The sequence below is a fragment of the Salmo trutta genome, chromosome 12 (genome assembly GCF_901001165.1).
Source record: "Salmo trutta chromosome 12, fSalTru1.1, whole genome shotgun sequence".
Taxonomy (NCBI): Eukaryota; Metazoa; Chordata; class Actinopteri; order Salmoniformes; family Salmonidae; genus Salmo; species Salmo trutta.
In genome coordinates, this window is record NC_042968.1 from 52,715,885 (window position 1) to 52,738,019 (window position 22,135).

A 22,135-nucleotide genomic window follows, 5' to 3' on the forward strand; every position below is an offset into this window, starting at 1 on the left:
TAGACCCAGCCTCCACTACCCCACCATCTCTTGCCTTACTAGACCCAGCCTCAGCTACCCCACCATCCCTGGTATGACTAGGCCCAGCCTCTGCTGTCTGCATCTCATTACCCCCTGCACTTTGATCTCGATTTCCCCCACCAGCGCTTGTACCCTCACTTTGTCTACGGCCTTTATGTGGGCATGCAAAGCTCTTATGCCCCAAATCCCCACACTCAAAACACCGTAGACTGTCTGTGCTGGCAAACCCTGCATAGAGCCCCTCCCCATGCCTCACTTTAAAATGCACATTTAGCTGTTGCTCATTGTTGTTCAGAAACATAAACACTTGCCTCCGGAACGAAACAACGTGCTTAACAGCAGCTGCCTGAAAGCCTGCCGACAGTACACGAAACCCGCTAGCAAACTTACCAAAACGACTCAGCTCTTTCCTGATCTGATCGTCCGTAATAAACGGAGGTAAATTTGCAACGACTACTCTTGTCGAAGGGGTAGAAAGAGGTAAAACTGGCACCAACACATTACTTACAAATATTCCGCTAGCAATTAGCCTACCAACCAAATTTTCTCTTTTCATGAACACAACCACAGCTTTGTTCATTCTAGAAGCAGAATGTATAAATTCAGCTCCTACCTGTTCGCCGACCGCGAGCAGAACCTCCTCCACCTTAACTCCATTCTCAGGAACACACCTGAATCCATGCCGTATCGACAGCATCTCCTCCGCGCTAGGCTGAGAAGCCATCGCGCATACCACGCCTTGCAAACCCCAGGAAACTTACTCTGTCCTCTTCCACCCTAACTCTGAAAAAAAACTGTGGATACCGCTAAAACAAATATTGCATTAACCCTCCACCATAGAAAATAAAATGTAAGGAAAAGATCAAGACAAGAGTCTAGAAAGTTAGTTAGGACAGAGTCCTCCTCACCAAACACTCAAACTCCCAAAAATTCCCAGCATGCAGAGAGAGAGAGAGAGAGAGAGAGAGAGAGAGAGAGAGAGAGAGAGAGAGAGAGAGAGAGAGAGAGAGAGAGAGAGAGAGAGAGAGAGAGAGAGAGAGAGAGAGAGAGAGAGAACCACAGCACATACAGAAAGGTCTGGGACACATCATTACACACAGGAAAGTCTTTGGAATCCCTAATGTCTCCTAGGCAGACGGGTCCTTGGTTCAGAGAGAGTGCAGGTTAGGGGTTTAGGGGTGAGGGTTAGCTACGGGGCAGTGACAGCTTGGAGGTGGAAGGAAGGCACCGGCTTCCCCATACGTAGTGCGGGGGTACAAGCTGTGCCATTGTTAGGACGTGTGTCCCCTCTCTGTCTCCCCTGGTGGGGGGACTGCTACCTCACGTAAGGGGACTATCCTATGTGGCTTCTCCCTCCCTTTACACTGGGGGTCACGGGGATCTGCATCACTAATGCTATTATCCAGTTACAGAAGCGTGCATGTGCACAAGCGTGTGGGCAGACACACACACACACACACAGACACACTCACACATACATACAGTACACACACACGTCACTCTTCTCTCTGTGTGAGTGTGTGTCTCTCTCTCCCTCTGTCTTTCTTTCTCAAGCCTCACTGTAACCATTCTATAGCACAGCTACAAAGACAAACTGTCTATTTCTCTGTCTCTCACATTCTCACTCCTAACTATAAATCTTCCCTCCCTCCTTCCCCTCTTCCCACTCTCTCTTGTTCTCCCTCAGTATGGCTCACCGGTTCAATCTGCAGTGCGTTCCTGTAGCTGCCGAAGAGAGCGGCCTGTGTTCTGAGAAATGCTCGAGCCACGCCGTCTCCTGTCGTTGTGGAAACCTTCTTTAGGCGGTTCTTTAAGGAGGACACCTGGAGAAAACAAACATTAACAAACAGTTACACCTTACTATTGTTTATGATGTCTACCTAAGGACTGTGTGATAAGCAACGTGTAACATTTTCACCTACATAGTCATAGGTGCATTTACAGGTCATATTTCAATCCATCCATACCCAATACCTTCTCTTTGGCTCCATCCATCAATCTCTTTCACCCTACCTTAATACCTTCTCCCATCCTCCATCCATCCCTTTCACCTTACCAGTGTCTTTATCCCTCTCTCCATTCACTCATCCATTCCTTTCCCCATACCCTTTCTCCTTTCCTACCAACATCTCAACCCTCTTTCCTCCCTTCATTCCCCCTTTCCCCCAGAGATAGTCTCTCTCACCCTTAGGTCTCTCATCCCCTCTAGTAGCATCTAGACCCCACTATTTTAAAATCAGCCCCTCTGTTCCCCAGGCCCCCCTCTCTCCCTTCTCCCTCTCTTGCATCCATACGCACAGCGCCGCTGAAAAAACGGCCCGGCAAGTCAACAACAGCGTTATTCTACATGAACACACTCCATGAGACAGCCATTTAGGCTAATGCTCTAGCCGGGAGGAAGTGCGGGGGGGCTGAAGTAATTCTTTCTCTTTCCATCTCTCTCTTCCCCTGTCGCTTCTCTCCTGCAGCGAGCTCCCCCAGTTATTAAAGACGCTTGGTTACCTTGTTAGCAAAAGTTTTTCCTCTATCAAAAACCAAAAAACTTGCGACTGGAAAAAGAACCGTAGGAAAGAATACAGCTTTTTAGTAGCATTCGGCATGACCTGGGTTTGTTCTCTACCACAGCAGAGGCAAGACCAATAAGGAACGCAAATTAATTGTTGTTGTCATTTCCTCCCTCATTTGTTTGCATGAGTACTTTTATTTGGAGGAAATGGAAAAGAGTGGATTTGAAATGTCAACATGTAAGTTCAATGTACAGTGTCTATTTTGTATACAGCAGTACTGTGTGTCTAAAACAAAATTCCCCTCTGGGACATTAAAGTATATCCTATCCGAATGTGAATGCTCAAGTTAATCAGTGTGTCCAGAAGGTAGAACGACTTTCATTTTCTGCATTCATGCACAATATAAAACTGTCATAAGACAAGAGTAATGGGCCAAAGACAGAGCCCTGCTGAGTACAATTCAATAGTCTCGCAATGAAGACCCCTTTTCAACAAGTACTCTTCCTTCGTCACTTCATCAACACCAGGGGTGCCCAACTGCCTGGTTGTGCAGGCTTTTGTTCCAACACACCTGTGCTGGTGTGGTAGGCTGCAACTAATCAGCCGCTTATCAGGAACTTGATTCTATTGTATTTTGAGTCATTGCACATTTCTTTGATCTGATGCTTCCTCCATCTCACTACCACCAGCAGCTCCACATCCTCCTAATGCTTCCTTAATACTTCCTCTACCTGTCCAGAATACACACACACTGTCACGACTTCCACCGAAGTCGGCTCCTCTCCTTGTTCGGGCGGCGTTCGGCGGTAGACGTCACCTGTCTTCTAGCCATCGCCGCTCCACTGTTCATTGTTCCATTTGTTTTGTCTTGTTTCCCCACACACCTGGTTTACATTCCCTAATCACACTACATATATATTCCCTCTGTTCCCCCCATGTCTTTGTGTGGAATTGTTCTTTGTTACGTGTTTTGTGTGACGCGCCAGGCTGGTTTTTCCCGGGTACCATGTTCACCCGCAGTATGTTTAATTGTTTAACATTTTTGCTTCATTTGTGACTTTGTCACGCATTACACTTTTTCGTCTGATAAATAAAGTGTGCGCTTGATCACAACTCTCTGCTCTCCTGCACCTGACTTCTACACCAGTAGCGCACAACCTGACACACACACACACACACACACTCACTCACACATACACCTCGTAATGTCCCCTTCTCAAAACACACTACAAGACAAATGAAAAGACATGAAAACCCACCAAAAATCCAGAATTACAGCCTTACGTTAAATGAAGAAAAAAAAGACAAAACCAAAAAAAGAACAGAGACGGGAATAAGAGGATGAGGTGAGTGTGTAATGATAGGACGGAAGTCTCTTAAAATTTTACACCGTTTCTAGGAGCAGAGGTGGCCTCTGATGTTCCCCATTGATACTGCCAGAGATACGCTTAATATGTGCTGAATCAACCTTTAAACACTAACACTATAGGTACTGTCCATTTTTTTCTTTTTCCGTACTGGTCCCCCGTGGGAAACAAACCCACAACCATGGCGTTGCAAACACCATGCTCTACCAACTGAGCCACACGGGACCTTTGTGTGGGTTAACTGCGCTGCTCAGGGGCAGAAAGACAGATTTTTACCTTGTCAGCTCGGGGATTCGATCCAGCAACCTTTCGGTTTCTGGCCCAATGCTCTAACCACTAGGATACCTGCCGCCACAGGATGGTATTGACAAACCATCACGTGGCTATTTCCAAATACCCCGGTATATACGGTTTACCGCCCGAGCCTAGTGTATGATCAGGGGGCCGGAATATAGTTATACATAATTTGTACACTGCACATTGACCGCAATATATACAGTCCCTTCAAAAATATTAATACCCCTTGACTCATGCCACATTTTGTTGTCTTACACACATCTATGCACATAATGACAAAGTGATTACATGTCTCTAGAAAATGTCACAAATATATTGAAAATGAAATACAGAAATATCTCATTTATATCTATTCACACCCCTGATATAATATTTGTAGAAGCACTTTTGGTGGCAATTCCAGCTTGAGTATGTCTGCATCAGCTTTGCACATCTGGATTTGAGAATTTTCTCCCATTCTTCCTGGCAGATTTTCTCAAGCTCTGCTTAGTTAGATAGGGAGTAGTGGGGAACAGCAATCTTCAAGCCTTTCCACAGATTTTCAACGTGATTCAAGTCTGGTATTTTGATTGGGCCACTCAATTACTTTCACATTATTCATGTTCTGAAACCATTCCAGCGTTGCTTTGGCTGTATGCTTGGGGTTATTGTCCTGTTGGAATGTAAATCTTCACCCCAGTCTAAGGTTGTTTGCACTCTGAAGCAGGTTCTCATCAAGGATTTGCCTGTATTTGCCTCCATTCATTGTTCCCTCTATCCTTACCAGTCACCCAGATCCCTGCCTCTGAAAAGCATCCCTATAGCATGATGCTGCCACCAACATGCTTCACGGTAGGGATGGTGTTAAACGTGTGATGAGCTGTGCATGTTTTTCTCCAGACATAGCGCTTTGCATTTAGGCCAAAGAGTAACATTTTTGCTCATCAGTCTACAGACTCTTTTGCCTTATGCTCTCAGAGTCTTTCATGTGCCTTTTTGCAAACTTGAGGCGTGCTGTCATGTGTCTTTTCCTCGGGAGTGGCTTCCGTCTAGCCACTCTCCCATAAAGCCCAGATTGGTGAAGTGCTGTAGAGACTGTTGTCCTTCTGGCAGGTTCTTTCATCTCAGCCAATGAACTCCGTAGTTCGGTCAGAGTTGTCATTGGGTTCTTGGTCACCTCCCTGACCAAAGTCCTTCTTGCCCGGTTACTCAATTTGGTCATACAGTCAGCTCTAGTCTGGGAAGTTCCATATTTTTTGTTTCCCAATGATGTAGACCACTGTGCTCTTGGATACTTTCAACACTAGAATTTGTATTAGACTCTTCCCAAGATATATGCTTCATCACAATTCTAGGAGATATATACGGATAGTTCCTTGGACTTCATGGTATAGTTTCTCTGACATGCACTGTCAACTGTGGGGCCTTATATAGACATGTGTGTCCAAACAATGGAAGCGGCCACAGGTGGAATCAAATCAAGGTGTTGTGACATCTCAAGGATGATCAACTGAAATTTGATGCACCTGAGCTCAATTTGGAGTGTCATATGAAAGGAGTGCATATGCTTATGTAAATGAGATATTTTCAATAAATTTGCTAATATTTCTAAAAACACAAAAATGTGACCCACCACCTGGATTCGGTTCTATGTAGGAACATTTTAAATGGTGTTCTTTACATTGTATAAAAGTAAAGACTCAAAGCTAGAAAATGCTACATCATACACTGCAGTTGAGGAACAATGGGAAAGTTATTCTGCTTTGAATGTTGATAAACGTGTAACCCCACTTTTGAGATAATGGCCCTTGTTTTGGTACACCTACCAGAAAGCTCTTCTTTGTCTACACCCATTCAGCATCGTTCACACCCTCTTAAACCTCAGCCCCACCCATCTCTTTAAGAATTAACATGAGGCCATGTGCAAAACAGATTGAATAAGGTAGTCTAATAAACAATCAAATATTTCAAGACTAAAAGCGGTGAAAGTAGTAGCATAAAGTAGTAGTTAAAATATATATAGTCCTTGACCTATATCCTAATCTGACTTTGTTGCAGGTCATGTTGATCTTCACATTACCATCTCTGTACACACACTATATCAAATAAAATCAAACTGCACTTGTCAACTGCACAGCAAACAGTGAAATGGTTACTTGCACAGTGGAGTCTTTTGTTTAGACATGTAGCTAGCTAGCTAAGCAATGAACAATAATCCCAATTTATACTACCATGCATGAATCTGCAGGTAGCTAAAGCTAAACAACCAGGTTTAATGTTAGCTAGCTAGCTAACATTGGGCTTTAACTAGAAATGCAAATGAATTTCTGAGATACAAATAATATTACTACACAGATCATACACGTAACATTAGCTAGCAAGTCAGCCAGCTAACGTTAGCTAACTAGCTAACAGTATGCTTTAACTTGCAATGAAAACAACTTTCTGACAAAATTTCAAACGTATAATATCTGAAAATGTAGCTAGACTCTTACCCGTATACATGGATGAATGCTTCTCCCTCTATGCCATGGATGCCATGGTTGGCCTTAGTTTGAAGATGTAATCTGGAGACAGGTGTTTTATACAACAGCCTTCTGTGTTCTCTTTTTGACTCTCTCTGCATTTGGCAATCATCTCTCTGCTTCCACTGATTTCAAAACTCGGTCAACTTCTTCCGTGACAACAACACTGTTGATTGCCATTTCTTCCCCATCACTGTCATCAGAAGAATCTACAATGTCTGGTTCAATGAAAACATTTTTATCTAAATCAGTGATTTCCTCATCGTCTGCTTAATTTTCAGAGTCAGAGAGTCAGCAAGGCACGATCGTACTCTAGAAAGTATTCCATCACAACTTTTTCTCACTGATCTTTGTCAATAGTACCTGTTAAATTCAGGGTAGCAATGTTGAGAGCAGTAGTAATACTTTTGCAGTTCTCCATGATATCTTTCAAAAAAGCCGCTGTAGAAAGGATTATCTACACATACGGAGCAGGTCATGTTATAGACAGAAGCATGCTAAATGGCAGACCAATCCAGGCTCGTAATTTAACAATTGTATTTGTATTTAAAGATGGCATATAAGTTTGTTACTACGGCACATAAAAGTTCACATGTTCCAGAAGGCATTTCTGCCAAAAATGCATTTTGAGTCAAAAAATTGCCTCTCGTGAAGAAGTTATTTTTATTTTATTTCACCTTTATTTAACCAGGTAGGCTAGTTGAGAACAAGTTGTCATTTACAACTGCAACCTGGCCAAGATAAAGCAAAGTAGTGAGACACAAACAACAACACAGAGTTACACATGGAATAAACAAGAGTACAGTCAATAACACAATAGGAAAAAAAATAAAGTCCATACACAGTGTGTGCAAATGGCGTGAGGAGGTAAGGCAATAAACAGGCCATAGTAGCGGAGTAATTACAATTTAGCAAATGAACACTGGAGTAATAGATGAGCAGATGATGATGTGCAAGTAGAAATAATGGTGTGCAAAAGAGCAGAAAAGTAAATAAAAACAATATGGGGATGAGGTAGGTAGATTGGATGGGCTATTTACAGATGGCTATGTACAGCTGCAGCAATCAGTTAGCTGCTCAGATAGCTGATGTTTCAAGTTAGTGAGGGAAATATAAGTCTCCAGCTACAGCAATTTTTGCAATTCGTTCCAGTCATTGGCAGCAGAGAACTGGAAGGAAAAGCGGCCAAAAGAGGTGTTGGCTTTGGGGATGACCAGTGAGATATACCTGCTGGAGCGTGTGCTACGTGTGGGTGTTGTTATCTTGACCAGTGAGCTGAGATAAGGCGGAGCTTTACCTAGCATAGACTTATAGATGACCTGGAGCCAGTGGTTCCGGCAACGAATATGTAGCGAGGGCCAGCCGACTAGAGCATACAGGTCGCAGTGGTGGGTGGTATAAGGGGCTTTGGTGACAAAACGGATGGCACTGTGATAGACTGCATCCAGTTTGCTGACATGCGACATACGCCTAGCTACTTGACACAGGTCACAAATGTGGAACAAGTCAAGGGGTATGAATACTTTCTGAAGGCACTGTAGTATTTGATACATATAGTATGACAAAAACAGAATAATTTCAAAGCTTGATTTAATTGGGATACGATCACATACAGCGCGTTCAGAATGTATTCACACACCTTGACTTTTGTTGTGTTACAGCCTGAATTTAAAATTGATATTATGTCACTGGCCGATACACAACACCACAAAATGTCAAAACTCATGTTTTTAGACATTTTAACAAATTAATTTCAAATGAAAAGCTCAAATGTATTGAACCCCTTTGTTATGGCAAGCCTAAGTAAGTTCAGGAGTACAAATTTGCTTAACATAAGTTGCATGGAATCACTCTGTGTACAATAAATAAAAGTGTTAAAAAATATTTTTTTAATGACTACCTAATCTCTGCAACCCACACATATAATTATTTGTAAGGTCCCACACTCAAGCAGTACATTTCAAACACACATTCAACCACAAAGACCAGGGAGGTCTTCGAAAGCCTAGCAAAGAAGGGCACCTATTGGTAGATGGGTAAAATTGACAGGAATATTTCTTTGAGCATGGTGAAGTAGTTCATTACACTTTGTTTGGTGAATCAATACACCCAGTCACTATAAAGATACAGGCATCCTTCCTAACTCAGTTGTCGGAGAAGAAAGAAACCTCTCAGGGATTTCACCATGAGGCCAATAGTGACTTTTAAACAGTTTAATGGCTGTGATAGGAGAAAACTCAGGATGGATCAACAACATTGTATTTACTCTACAATACTAACCGAAATGATAGACTGAAAAGATGGAAGCCTGTAAAAATGTGGCAAAGAAATTAACTTTATGTCCAGTCTGCTTTCCAACAGACACTAGGAGACAAATGCACCTTTCAGCAGGACAATAACCTAAAACAGAAGGCCAAATATACACTGGAGTTGCTTAACAAGACGACATTGAATGTTCCTGAGTGGCCTAGTTACAGTTTTGACTTAAATCTGCTTGAAAATCTATGTAAAGACTTGAAAATGCCTGTCTAGCAATGATCAAAAATGAACTTGACAGAATTGAAATATTTAAAAAAAAGAATAATGTGCAAATATTGTAGAATTAAAGTGTGCAAAGCTTTTAGAGGCTTACCCAGAAATACTCACAGATGTAATCACTGCCAAAGGTGATGCAAACATGTATTGACTCACGGGGTTGAATACTTACTGTATGTAATCAAGATATGTTAGTGTTTTATTGTTTTATACACTGCTCAAAAAAATAAAGGGAACACTAAAATAACACATCCTAGATCTGAATGAATGAAATAATCTTATTAAATACTTTTTTCTTTACATAGTTGAATGTGCTGACAACAAAATCACACAAAAATAATCAATGGAAATCCAATTTATCAACCCATGGAGGTCTGGATTTGGAGTCACACTCAAAATGATAGTGGAAAACCACACTACAGGCTGATCCAACTTTGATGTAATGTTCTTAAAACAAGTCAAAATGAGACTCAGTAGTGTGTGTGGCCTCCACGTGCCTGTATGACCTCCCTACAACGCCTGGGAATGCTCCTGATGAGGTGGCGCATGGTCTCCTGAGGGATCTCCTCCCAGACCTGGACTAAAGCATCCGCCAACTCCTGGACAGTCTGTGGTGCAACGTGGCGTTTGTGGATGGAGCGAGACATGATGTCCCAGATGTGCTCAATTGGATTCAGGTCTGGGGAACGGGCGGGCCAGTCCATAGCATCAATGCCTTCCTCTTGCAGGAACTGCTGACACACTCCAGCCACATGACGTCTAGCATTGTCTTGCATTAGGAGGAACCCAGGGCCAACCGCACCAGCATATGGTCTCACAAGGGGTCTGAGGATCTCATCTCGGTACCTAATGGCAGTTTGGCTACCTCTGGCAAGCACATGGAGGGCTGTGCGGCCCCCCAAAGAAATGCCACCCCACACCATGACTGACCCACCGCCAAACCGGTCATGCTGGAGAATGTTGCAGGCAGCAGAACGTTCTCCACGGCGTCTTTAGACTCTGTCACGTCTGTCACATGTGCTCAGTGTGAACCTGCTTTCATCTGTGAAGAGCACAGGGCGCCAGTGGCGAATATGCCAATCTTGGTGTTCTCTGGCAAATGCCAAACGTTCTGCACGGTGTTGGCTGTAAGCACAACCCCCACCTGTGGACGTCGGGCCCTCATACCACCCTCATGGAGTCTGTTTCTGACCGTTTGAGCAGACACATGCACATTTGTGGCCTGCTGGAGGTCATTTTGCAGGGCTCTGGCAGTGCTCCTCCTGCTCCTCCTTGCACAAAGGCGGAGGTAGCGGTCCTGCTGCTGGGTTGTTGGCCTCCTCCTCGTCTCCTGACGTACTGGCCTGTCTCCTGGTAGCGCCTCCATGCTCTGGACACTACGCTGACAGACACAGCAAACCTTCTTGCCACAGCTCGCATTGATGTGCCATCCTGGATGAGCTGCACTACCTGAGCCACTTGTGTGGGTTGTAGACTCCGTCTCATGCTACCACTAGAGTGAAAGCACCGCCAGCATTCAAAAGAGACCAAAACATCAGTCAGGAAGCATAGGAACTGAGAAGTGGTCTGTGGTCCCCACCTGCAGAACCACTCCTTTATTGGGGGTGTCTTGCTAATTGCCTATAATTTCCACCTGTTGTCTATTCCATTTGCACAACAGCATGTGAAATGTATTGTCAATCAGTGTTGCTTCCTATGTGGACAGTTTGATTTCACAGAAGTGTGATTGACTTGGAGTTACATTGTGTTGTTTAAGTGTTCCCTTTATTTTTTTAGCAGTATATTATTTTTTGTATCGCAACAAAATGTGGAAAATGTTGAGGGGTGTGAATACTTTCTGAAGTCACTGTATGCCTCTATGCATTGGAATACTTGGGAACAGATAACTTAAATTAAAATGACTTTGAGCTAATTTCCTGGTTATTTTACAGTATTTTATGTCCAACCACAAAAATGATATAATGTAATGTATATACATATATATACACGAAATCTCCTTCTTTTTGAAAGAAAAGCAAATTTCTTGTCCATTAAAATACCATTAAATAGAGCAGAAATAGTGTAGACATTGTTAATGTTGTAAATAACTATTTTAGCTGGAAATGGCAGATGTTTTATGGAATATCCACATTGGCATACAGAGGCCCATTATCAGCAACTATCGATACTGTGGTCCAATGGCACGTTGTGTTAGCTAATCCAAGTTTATCATTTTAAAAGGCTAATTGATCATTGGTGTTTTGCGAAGATGCCAGTTGAATACTTGTGAGGCGTCTGTTTCTCAAACTAGACACTCTAAAGTACAGTGGCTTGCGAAAGTATTCACCCCCTTGGCATTTTTACTATTTTGTTGCCTTAACCCTGGAATTAAAATAGATTTTGGGGGGGTTTGTATCATTTGATTTACACAACATGCCTACCACTTTGAAGATACCCACTAAAATGTTTTTATTGTGAAACAAACAAGAAATACGACAAAAAAAACAGAAAACTTGAGCCAGGATAACTATTCACACCCCCCCCCAAAAAAAGTTAATACTTTGTAGAGCCACCTTTTGCAGCAATTGCAGCTGCAAGTCTCTTGGGGTATATGTCTCTAGAAGCTTGGCACATCTAGCCATTGGGCATTTTGCCCTTCTTCAAAGCAAAACCGCAAAAGCTCCTTCAAGTTGGATGGGTTCCACTGGTGTACAGCAATCTTTAAGTCATACCACAGATTCTCAATTGGATTGAGGTCTGGGCTTTGACTAGGCCATTCCAAGACATTTAAATGTTTCCCCTTAAACCACTCGAGTGTTGCTTTAGCAGTATGCTTAGGGTCATTGTACTGCTGGAAGGTGAACCTCCATCCCAGTCTCAAATTTCTGGAAGAGTGAAACCGGTTTCCCTCAAGAATTTACCTGTATTTAGCACCATCCATCATTCCTTCATTGCTTCTATTCTGACCAGTTTCCCAGTCCCTGCCGATTTAAAAACATCCTCACAGCATGATGCTGCCACCACCATGCTTCACTGTGGGGATGATATTCTCGGGGTGATGAGAGGTGTTGGGTTTGCACCAGACATAGCGTTTTCCTTGATGGACAAAAAGCTATATTTTTGTTTCATCTGACCAGAATACCATCTTCCATGTTTGGGGAGTCTCACACATGTATTTTGTCGAACACCAAACGTGTTTGCTTATTTTTTTCTTTAAGCAATGGATTTTTTTCTGTCCACTCTTCCGTAAAGCCCAGCTCTGTGGAGTGTACGACTTAAAGTGGTCCAATGGACAGATATTCCAATCTTTGTTGCCTCTCTGATTAATGCCCTCCTTGCCTGGTCCGTGAGTTTTGGTGGGTGGCCCTCGCTTGGCAGGTTTGTTGTGGTGCCATATTCTTTCAATTTTTTTATAATGGATTTAATGGTGCTCTGTGGGATGTTCAAAGTTTCTGATATTGTTTTATAAGCCAACCCTGATCTGTACTTCTCCACAACTTTGGCCCTGTTTGGTGAGCCTCTTAGTCTTCATGGTGCCGCTTGCTTGGTGGTGCCCCTTGCTTCGTGGTGTTGCAGACTCTGGGGCCTTTCAGAACAGGTGTATATATACTGAGATCATGTGACAGATCATGTGACACTTAGATTGCACACAGGTGGACTTTATTTAACAAATTATGTGACTTCTGAAAGTAATTGGTTGCACCAGATCTTATTTAGGGGCTTCATAGCAAAGGGGGTGAAAACATATAAACACACCACTTTTCCGTTTTATTTATTTTTGAATTTCTTGAAACAAGTTATTTTTTTCATTACACTTCACCAATTTGGACTATTCTGTGTATGTCCATTACACGAAATCCAAATATAAATCCATTTAAATTACAGGTTGTAATGCAACAAAAAAGGAAAAACGCCAAGGGGGATGAATACTTTTGCAAGGCACTGTACTTGTCCTCTTGTTCAGTTGTGCACCGGGGCCTCCCACTCCTCTTTCTATTCTGGATAGGCCAGTTTGTGCTGCTCTGTGAAGGGAGTAGTACACAACGTTGTACTAGATCTTCAGTTTCTTGGCAATTTCTCTTATGGAATAGCCTTCATTTCTGAGAACAAGAATAGACTGACGAGTTTAAGAAGAAAGTTATTTGTTTCTGGCCATTTTGAGCCTGTAATCAAACCCACAAATGCTGATGCTCCAGATACTCAACTAGTCTAAGGCCAGTTTTATTGCTTCATTAATCAGCTCAACAGTTTTCAGCTGTGCTAACATAATTGCAAAAGGGTTTCTAATGATAAATTAGCCTTTTAAAATGATAATCTTGGATTAGCTAACACAATGTGCCATTGGAACACATGAGTGATGGTTGATGATAATGGGCCTCTGTATACCTAAGTAGATATTTCCTAAAAAAAATTCTGCCGTTTCTATCTACAATAGTCATTTACAATATTAACAATGTCTACACTGTATTTCTGATCAATTTCATATTATTTTAATAGACAAAAAATGTGCTTTTCTTTAAAAACAAGGACATTTCTAAGTGACCCTACACTTTGAACGGTAGTGTATAAATATACATACAGAACCAGTCAAAAGTTTGGACACACCCACTCATTCAAGGGTTTTTCTTTATTTTTACTATTTTCTACATTATAGAATAAAAATTAAGACATAAAAATGATGAAATAACACATATGGATGGAATCATTAAGAAGCAAAAAAGTGTTAATCAAAATATATTTTAGATCCTTCAAAGTAGCTATCCTTTGCCTTGACGACAGCTTTGCACACTCTTGGCATTCTCTCAACCAGCTTCACCTGGAATGCTTTCCCAACAGTCTTGAAGGAGTTCCCACCTATGTTGGCAACTTGTTGGCTGCTTTTCCTTCACTCTGCAGTCCAACTAATTCCCAAACCATCTCAATTGGGTTGATGTTGGGTGATTGTGGATGCCAGGTCATCTGATGCAGCACTCCATCACTCTCCTTCTTGGTCAAATATCCCTTACACAGCCTGGAGGTGTGTTAGGTAATTGTTCTGTTGAAAAACAAATGATAGTCCCACTAAGCGCAAACCAGATTACGATGGTTTATCACTGCAGAAAGCTGTGAGGTGTGGTTAAGTGTGCCTTGAATTCTAAATAAATCACTGACAGTGTCACCAGCAAAGCACCCCCACACCTCCTCCTCCATGCTTCATGGTGGGAATCACAAATGCGGACATCATCCGTTCACCTACTCTGCGTCTGACAAAGACATGGCGGTTGGAACCAAAATCTCACATTTGGACTCATCAGACCAAGTCTAATGTCCATTGTTCGTGTTTCTTGGCCAAAGCAAATCTCTCTTTCTTATTGGTGTCTTTTAGAAGTGGTTTCTTTGCAGCAATTTGACCATGAAGGCCTGATACACACAGTCTCCTCTGAACAGTTGATGTTGAGATGTGTCCGTTACTTGAACTCTGTTACTTGAACATTTGTAACTCACCACCTAGATGCGGTCTTATGTAGCAGCATTTGAATTTCTGTTTTTTACATTGGATAAAAGTAGAGACTCAGAGCTACAAAATGGTATATCATACACTGCATTTGAGGAAACATTGAGAAAGTCATTTTGCTTTGAAAGTGGATAAACTTGTAAACTCACTTTTGAGAAAGCCGTCTTTTAATGTTTTGGTACTATTGGAGAGCCCTTCTTTGTGTACACCCATTCAGCATTGGTCACACATTCTTAAGCCTTAGCCCCACCCATCTCTTTAATGGTTGATCCGAGTGTTCTGTACTAACTTACCAACAACTTCCAGACACCGAGAGAGAGAGAACCTCACTGAAAATGATTTGCCCAAGCAGAGCTGGTTAGGCTGTTATGTTATCCTGACTGCAAATTCAGAGCGTTTTGCGTTCAGAGCGCACACTGGACGCTTTGGCCTATAAGTAGGGTTGATCCGAAAGTTCTGACCTCACAACGACAGTCAAGCACCCAAGCTAACTGGCTAACATCGGCTAGCTTCTTCCAGACACATAATGAGAGAACACCCCACTCTGACCATTTTACTCTCCCTAGCAGAGCTGGTTAGGTTTTTTTTCAGAGCATTGGTGACTGTAACTGTGCTGCTGGCAACAAAGGAACTACGCTTCGTTGCCGACGTTCACTGACACCGGACATATTCAACTGGTGTTGAGCATTCAATAATGCATCAGCTTTTCTGCGCTCTGGCACACAAAGACAAGTCTTTTGTTAAGAAATGCAGCTAGATAGCTAGCTAGGTAAACAATGAATCCCAACACATGACGTAATGTTAGTTAGCGAGCCAGCCAGCTAACGTTAGCTAGCTAGATAACAGTAAACTTTAACTTGAAATGAAAATACTTTCTTTCAAAATTAGAAATGCGTAATATCTGAAAATGTAGCTAGCTAGACTATATTACCCGTGGTCTGAAATCGGAGTAGATAGACAAACTAGCATATACATTTGCTTTGGCTATCAACAGTTACAGTGACATTCTGTTGAAATGGATACTTGCATAGTGGATTTTGTTAAGACATCTAGCTAGCTAGCTAGCTAAACAATGGACCATAATCACAACTTGTGTAAGTTCACACGTCACATAACATTAGGTAACGAGCTAGCCAGCTAACGTTAGCTAGTTAAACAAAAATGAACAGTGCCAACAATGCCACAGTGCTGGGAGCTAAGCAACCATGTTCAATTTTAGCTAGCTAACATTAGACATTAGACTAACTAGAACAGCAAATGACTCTGGGACACGAATAATAACATCAGCTAGGGAGCCAGCCAGCTAACGTTAGCTAGCTAGCTAACAGTACACTTTAACTTGAAATGAAATCACTTTTTGTCAAAATTAGAAAACATGTAATATCAGAAAATGTAGCTAGCTATCATACCTGTATACATCATTGTACATGGACACGTCTCCCTGTCAGGAATGCCATGCCACGGCTGCCCTTAGTTTGAAGATGTAATCCGGGGAGACAGGTATTTCCTCCATCTCTTTAGCTATCATAATATAATTTCACTGATTTCAAAACTTGATCCTCCAGAAAGTAGAGATACTTATGCAGCTCCACTACACAATACATAAAAAAGCTGTGTTCAACAGGATTACCAACACAGAAAGACAAGCTTCTATGGCAGACCAATCCAAACTCCTCTTTCGGCATGTCCAGCACACTCATTATCTCAGCCAATTATGGCTAGTGGGAAGGTAGCAATCTTTTGTGATTAACCAACAAGGCTTGTAATTTAACAATTTTATTCGCATTTACAGATGGCATACACATTTGTTATTAAGGCACATGAAAGTTCACATGTTCAAGAAGGCATTTCTGCCAAAAAACGCATTTTGATCAAAGAAAATTGTTTACGTTCAAACAGCTCTCCTGTGAAGTCGTGACTTGTGACATATGCCTAGTTTTCTGAATCAGGTCACATTTATTTGGACTGAAATCTGAGGTGCATTTAACTTATCCTCTTTAGCAGAGGTAACTCTGGGTCTTCCTTTCCTGTGGCGGTCCTCATGAGAGCCAGTTTCATCATAGCACTTGATGGCTTTTGCGACTGCACTTGAAGAAACTTTCAAAGTTCTTGAAATGTTCCGTATTGACTGACCTTCATGTCTTAAAGTAACGATGGACTGTCCTTTCTCTTTGCTTATTTGAGCTGTTCTTGCCATAATATGGACTATTTTACCAAATAGGGCTATCTTCTGTTTACCACCCCTACCCTTGTCACAACACAATTGATTGGCTCAAATGCATTAACAAAATCAATTCCACAAATGTAACTTTCAACAAGGCACACATGTTTAATGAAATGCATTCCAGATGACTACCTCATGAAGCTGGTTGAGAGAATGCCAAGGGTGTGCAAAGCTGCCATAAAGGCAATGGGTGGCTACTTTGAAGAATCTAAAATATAAAATACATTTTGATTTGTTTAACACTTTTGAGGTTAGTACATGATTCCATATGTGCTATTTCATAGTTTTGATGTCTTCACTATGATTCTACAATGTAGAAAATAGTAAAAATAAAGAAAAACCATTGAATGAGTAGGTGTGTCCAAACCTTTGACTGGGACTGTATATACAGTGAGGGAAAAAAGTATTTGATCCCCTGCTGATTTTGTACGTTTGCCCACTGACAAAAAAATGATCAGTCTATAATATTAATAGTAGGTTTATTTGAACAGTGAGAGACAGAATAACAAAAAAAATCCAGAAAAACGCATGTCAAAAATCTTATAAATTGATTTGCATTTTATAGAGGGAAATAAGTATTTGACCCCCTCTCAATCAGAAAGATTTCTGACTCCCAGGTGTCTTTTATACAGGTAACGAGCTGAGATTAGGAGCACACTCTTAAAAGGAGTGCTCCTAATCTCAGCTTGTTACCTGTATAAAAGACACCTGTCGACAGAAGCAATCAATCATTCAGATTCCAAACCCTCCACCATGGCCAAGACCAAAGAGCTCTCCAAGGATGTCAGGGACAATATTGTAGATCTACACAAGGCTGGAATGGGCTACAAGACCATCGCCAAGCAGCTTGGTGAGAAGGTGACAACAGTTGGTGCGATTATTTCACAAATGGAAGAAACACAATAGAACTGTCAATCTCCCTCGGCCTGGGGCTCCATGTAAGATCTCACCTCATGGAGTTGCAATGATCATGAGAACGGTGAGGAATCAGCCCAAAACTACACGGGAGGATCTTGTCAATGATCTCAAGGCAGCTGGGACCATAATCACCAAGAAAACAATTGGTAACACACTACGCTGTGAAGGACTGAAATCCTGCAGTGCCCGCAAGGTCCCCCTGCTCAAGAAAGCACATATACATGCCCTTCTGAAGTTTGCCAATGAACATCTGAATGGTTCAGAGGACAATTGGGTGAAAGTGTTGTGGTCAGATGAGACCAGAATAGAGCTCTTTGACATCAACTCAACTCGCCGTGTTTGGAGGAGGAGGAATGCTGTCTATGACCCCAAGAACACCATCCCCACCATCAAACATGGAGGTGGAAACATTATACTTTGGGGGTGTTTTTCTGCTAAGGGGACAGGACAACTTCACCGCATCAAAGGGACGATGGACGGGGCCATGTACCGTCAAATCTTGGGTGAGAACCTCCTTCCCTCAGCCAGGGCATTGAAAATGGGTCGTGGAAGGGTATTCCAACATGACAATGACCCAAAACACACGGCCAAGGCAACAAAGGAGTGGCTCAAGAAGAAGCACATTAAGGTCCTGGAGTGGCCTAGCCAGTCTCCAAACCTTAATCACATAGAAAATCTGTGGAGGGAGCTGAAGGTTCGAGTTGCCAAACATCAGCCTCGAAACCTTAATGACTTGGAGAAGATCTGCAAAGAGGAGTGCGACAAAATCCCTCCTGAGATGTGTGCAAACCTGGTGGCCAACTACAAGAAACATCTGACCTCTGATTGCCAACAAGGGTTTTGCCACCAAGTACTAAGTCATGTTTTGCAGAGGGGTCAAATACTTATTTCCCTCATTAAAATGCAAATCAATTTATAAAATTTTTGACATGCGTTTTTTGGATTTTGTTGTTGTTATTCTGTCTCTCACTGTTCAAATACCTACCATTAAAATTATAGACTGATCATTTCTTTGTCAGTGGGCAAACATACAAAATCAGCAAGGGATCAAATACTTTTTTCCCTCACTGTATATTATATATTTTTGCTTATAATAAACTGTATTTGGCCTGCAGGGGATAGTAGTGTGTGTGATTTGAGATATGCAAGGCTTTGAAATGGGAATCACATATACATCTCTACTCTTAGATTTTGTACCAATGCAAGTTTTTTTCTGGATCAAAATGGGGCTTAGGTGGTGGGCATGGCGGGGGGCATGTTAATGGGTGTGGTCAGCCCGGCAAAACATTTTAGAGGCCCCCATCTTGGCGGTGTAGACATTTTTGCATTTTTAAATCAATTTCTGCATTTCTACACACATTTTTCCACGGAGCTGAGAGCCATTTTTGCTGTTGTAAAGCCAATTTCCTGCAATTCTATTCATTGTGCCATGGAAAATTTTGTGTTCATTTTCTCAAACATAATAACAAAATCAATACTGCTAAATTAAATGTTTTTGGAATTGTCAATTGACTGTCTAGCTTTTATTTTAGTGATTGTTAGTTGTTAAAGACTATATTATTAAAAGACATAAAGGTCCATTATCTTTTCTATATACTTTATATCTGTTTTCGGTCATTTCATTTTACACTGAAAGAGTTTTTCAATCCCAGAAATTAATTTCTAATTATTTTTTCTCTTTTTTTTTTACACAGTTTGGACTTCGGTGACCCGAAAAAAATGCTTAGGCGGCTGCCCAAAATATTTCTGCAATCAAATTCAATTTGGAAAGAAACACTCTTCAAGACCATCTTGTTCTGGAACTGTAGAGCTGGATAAGTGGGTATGTATGTGTATGTGAGTGTCTGCAGGTATGTGCACAGATATGTCTCTACTTGTGCAGATTACACACCCCTTCCAGTCTCCAGTGCCCTTTTGGGTAGTGGCATAATTGAACCCACTTCCAGCAAGTCTGACATCATCAAGTTCGACACACCCACCCCTTCCGTTGGTTGCGCCTGTTATCTGCCCAAAACAGAGCTCACGCGCGCCCAGTATCCAAGTATGCATGGCTTGAGAGATGTGGTCACCGGTTGAGTATGTGTAGTGAGCTACCTAGTTTAAATAACAACAGTAATGCCACAGCAGCATAACATTTGATTAACACTTGATAAAACTTGATTTAGCCTACATTCTCATCAATAGTCTGGTTGGCTGATACATGCAGAGAGAGGCAGAAAGACAGAGAAGAGTCACTGCTTCAATGACCTTCCAACCCAATTCCATCCCTTCTTCAGTCGGGAGTTGCACATGTGTCAGGGCAGCAGCAACACAGCTGCTACACTCTAGCTAACCACCATATACTAAAATATCCACACAAGCCACTAGCCAGCCAGCCATCATGAGTTAGAAGATTATGAACATTATATTACTGAAGTTATTATTCTGTTACTGAAGTTATTATTATTAGTTATTATTCTGAAACGATGATTGAAGATAAATCTCAATCAGTAAAATAAACGGAGCTTGCTAACTAGCAGATTTACATCAATCATAATGTAAATGGGGGAGGAGGCACTATAACTACACGGAACAAAAATATAAATGCAATATGCAACAATTTCAAAGATTATACTGATACAGTTCATATAAGGACATCAATGCATAAGGCTTTAATCTATGGATTTCACATGACTAGGAATACAGTTATGTATCTATTGGGTCACAGACACCTTAAAAAAGGTAGGGGCATGGATCAGAAAACCAGTCAGTATGTGGTGTGACCACCATTTGCCTCATGCAGTGTGACACATCTCCTTCACATATACAGTGCCTTGCGAAAGTTTTTTGCCCCCTTGAAATGTTCAACCTTTTGCCACATTTCAGGCTTCAAACATAAAGATATAAAACTGTAATTTTTTGTGAAGAATCAACAACAAGTGGGACCCAATTATGAAGTGGAACAAAATTTATTGGATATTTCAGACTTTTTTAACAAATAAAAAACAGAAAAATTGGCCGTGCAAAACTATTCAGCCCCTTTACTTTCAGTGCAGCAAACTCTCTCCAGAAGTTCAGTGAGGATCTCTGAATGATCCAATGTTGACCTAAATGACTAATGATGATAAATAGAATCCACCTGTGTGTAATCAAGTCTCCGTATAAATGCACCTGCTCTGTGATAGTCTCATAGGTCCGTTTAAAGCGCAGAGAGCATCATGAAGAACAAGGAACACACCAGGCAGGTCCGAGATACTGTTGTGGAGAAGTTTAAAGCCGGATTTCAATACAAAAAGATTTCCCAAGCTTTAAACATCCCAAGGAGCACTGTGCAAGCGATAATATTGAAATGGAAGGAGTATCAGACCACTGCAAATCTACGAAGACCCGGCCGTCCCTCTAAACTTTCAGCTCATACAAGGAGAAGACTGATCAGAGATGCAGCCAAGAGGCCCATGATCACTCTGGATGAACTGCAGAGATCTACAGCTGAGGTGGGAGACTCTGTCCATAGGACAACAATCAGTCGTATACTGCACAAATCTGGCCTTTATGGAAGAAGAAAGCCATTTCTTAAAGATATCCATAAAAAGTGTCATTTAAAGTTTGCCACTAGCCACCTGTGAGACACACCAAACATGTGGAAGAAGGTGCTCTGGTCAGATGAAACCAAAATCGAACTTTTTGGCAACAATGCAAAACGTTATGTTTTGCGTAAAAGCAACACAGCTCATCACCCTGAACACATCCTCCCCACTGTCAAACATGGTGGTGGTAGCATCATGGTTTGGGCCTGCTTTTCTTCAGCAGGGGCAGGGAAGATGGTTAAAATTGATGGGAAGATGGATGGAGACAAATACAGGACCATTCTGGAAGAAAACCTGATGGAGTCTGCAAAAGACCTGAGACTGGGACGGAGATTTGTCTTCCAAGACAATGATCCAAAACATAAAGCAAAATCTACAATGGAATGGTTCACAAATAAACATATCCAGGTGTTAGAAAGGCCAAGTCAAAGTCCAGACCTGAATCCAATCGAGAATCTGTGGAAAGAACTGAAAACTGCTGTTCACAAACGCTCTCCATCCAACCTCACTGAGCTCGAGCTGTTTTGCAAGGAGGAATGGGCAAAAATGTCAGTCTCTCGATGTGCAAAACTGATAGAGATATACCCCAAGCGACTTACAGCTGTAATCGCAGCAAAAGGTGGCGCTACAAAGTATTAACTTAAGGGGGCTGAATAATTTTGCACGCCCAATTTTTCAGTTTTTTATTTGTTAAAAAAGTTTGAAATATCCAATAAATGTCGT